General features: G+C 32.8%; 1 long non-coding RNA gene across 1 annotated transcript; it reads right to left on the bottom strand.

Moving 5' to 3' along the window:
• Positions 1-561: 561 nt before the first annotated feature.
• On the bottom strand, positions 562-2,324 carry LOC129951843 (uncharacterized). Its single transcript, XR_008782242.1, has 3 exons — positions 2,049-2,324; positions 1,578-1,983; positions 562-1,524 (listed from the first exon to the last, which is right to left on the bottom strand). It is a non-coding gene; the product is annotated as an uncharacterized LOC129951843 (long non-coding RNA).
• Positions 2,325-2,726: the final 402 nt, after the last annotated feature.

Genomic DNA, 2,726 nt, shown 5'->3' with positions numbered 1-2,726 from the left:
TGAAATATTTTTTTCCTTTTCTTTTAGGTTGTATGTGATGCAAGTCAGCGCGTTACTGACGTTGTTGCCCGTTGGAGAGGTTCAGCCCACGACCCTAGAATATGGTGAGAATCTTCCATATATCACCGTTTACAAAATATGGATTTACAAGGAGGTGTTATTCTTATTGATTCTGGGTACCCGGGATCGAAAATATTATTGACGCCATTTAGAGTGTCTGCCATTCTCTCAGAACCAGAACAGCGGTACAATAGAAGCCATATACGCACTAGGAACCACATAGAATGTTTGTTTGGGCAGCTCAAAAATAAATTTTGATGTTGCTTCAACGGAATACAACTGAACTTTGAAACTGCTAAGGCTTCGATAGTTGCTATCTGCATTCTTCATAACATTCAAAGGGTTCTTCGAATGGTATATAGTACAAAAAGAAAATCAAACAAAAATGCATATACTTATGACTTTCTTTCAACAGTGGGTTTCTTAGATGATTCGGATACAATTATGCCTGATGGTGATTTAAATCAGAATGATGATAATGAAAATGTGCAAAGACGAAGACTGAGTGGGCGTTATTATAGAAACATATTTATTCAAAAATATTTTAATAGATAATAAAATAAAACTGAAACCATATTTTATTTGAAATTTGCTTTTTAATTCAAACTGTCTTTTTACAGTTGACTCTCATTAATTTGAAACTCCGTTGTTTTTGAAAACACTACGAATTATTGAGAGTTCAAAATAATAAATGGTTCGAAATTTTTGACAGAAAAAATAAAAACAACACAAATATTTAAATAACAATTATTTATTGATGACTTTTTTAAAAAAAAAAGTACACACGTTGGTTTATATTTTAAAACTAAATTAAATACTTATTCTACTTAAAATACTACAAAGAAAATCACAAAAAAAAAATAAAGTTCAGTCCGTGTTTAGAAAATAAAAATATAACGTTTGTATCAACTAATTTAAAAATAGTATTTGTACTTATGTAGTTATCACAAAATTAAAAACAAATGCTTCAGTTCGTTAAAAAAAAAATATTAATGACTCTTGGTATGATTCAGTTAGATTTTACAGACAATCTATCTACCAATTAACTTCCAGTGAATTAAATGAAGCTAAATTAATTTAAAGGCACAATTATTCTCGTTCATTGGTAGATACATTATCCGTAAAATCTAACAGAAGCATACTAAGAATCACTGACTCATAATTTACTCCACTTTGTCCTCTTCAGCCTTTATTTTTAAATTAACTAAGTGGAGCTTCCGTTCTTGCACTTCAAGCTTCTTTCTTAAAACACCTTCCTGAAGTCCAAGAATGATTTCTTTTTTTTTTGTTTCCATCTCCACTTGTGCAATTCGTTTTTGTAAGAGCTTTTCAGATGTTCCCAAAGTCGGACATTTGCGCGCTCTTTTCCTTGGGTTTTTGCATATAGTTTTAGGCGGAGGAGGAGGGCTGTTTTTCGTTTCAGGTTCTGGTTCGGGTGGATTTGATGAGGATGGTATGTTTTCTCTGGAATAAAAAAAAAAATTTAAAACAAAAATCATATCAAGAAAATATTCTACTTGTCATCAACATCATCAAGCCATATTGCATCGCAATCAAATTCTGCGGTATCCTCCACGAAATCCAGAGCGGAAATTTCAGCAATTTCGTAATCGATCTCAGAAGGTTCCTTAGGAGGTTTTCCACCACCGGTCTCCCTCTGAGATCGATTAAATTGACTCAAATTGGTCCGCGCCTCCTGCTTGTAGCGGCTCTATCGGTCTCTTATTTGTTTCGGCGTCAATTCAAAGCCACTTGCCTGAAACGTTGTAGCAATATTTTGCCAGGCTATAGCTTTGGCTTTTAATGATTTGCCATCATTTAGCTTGGAATCAATAATATCCGCAAGTGGTCTAGCTGCTTCGACCAGTAGCTCCTTCATTGCCATCGTCCAATTTGATGATCTGCTCCGTTTTTCAGCCATTTCTAAAATGATGAATATTTATTAGAACATAACAATTATATATTCAAAAAAGTATTATTCGACTTACTTTTTCATAAAATATTGCCAAGAACAATCAGCAGACAACAATCACAACAAATCTCAACTCTTGTAACCAAAAAGTATTTGTTGCGTATGCTGTCAAAATGACAGTGCAAACCATGGAGTTAAATTTAACTGTCCGTTTATAGTTGAGTTTCCCAACAATAAAATTTAACTGAGCGTTAGCCCTTAACCTAACTATTAAAATGTTTATTGGTATGTCAAAATATTTAAAACCCAGTTAAATATTTAAGTGAGCTTTAATTTTGATTATTGGTAAGGCCCATTGTACAGGTTTAGACAACACAAGGGTCTTTATATGAAGCCAACAACTGCATTCATTGAACGTAAATTTTGACGAAGGTAACTAGTTAGTTTTAAAAGTGCCATACTTTTCAAACTAAGAACTTTACTTGACTAACAAGGAACCCTTTTACACAAAAACATTAAATTAAATTGTGCAGAAATTAAATAAATCTCAGAGTAATAAAGTTCAGCTTTCAGTTGAATGAAAAAAAAAACATAATCAACTATTATTTTGACATAAGATTTGTAGTTAGGACAATTTTTCTTGACTAGCTTTGTCCGGTATTACACAGCGCATGTATTTAATGCGCATTAATTGGCTATTTTTTTTTGAAGAGTCATTCGGTGATGCGCGTGTCATTACACGAAGACTTTTCGG

This window comes from Eupeodes corollae, chromosome 3, assembly GCF_945859685.1.
Source record: "Eupeodes corollae chromosome 3, idEupCoro1.1, whole genome shotgun sequence".
Lineage (NCBI taxonomy): Eukaryota > Metazoa > Arthropoda > Insecta > Diptera > Syrphidae > Eupeodes > Eupeodes corollae.
This window is presented reverse-complemented; position numbering and strand designations above follow the sequence as displayed.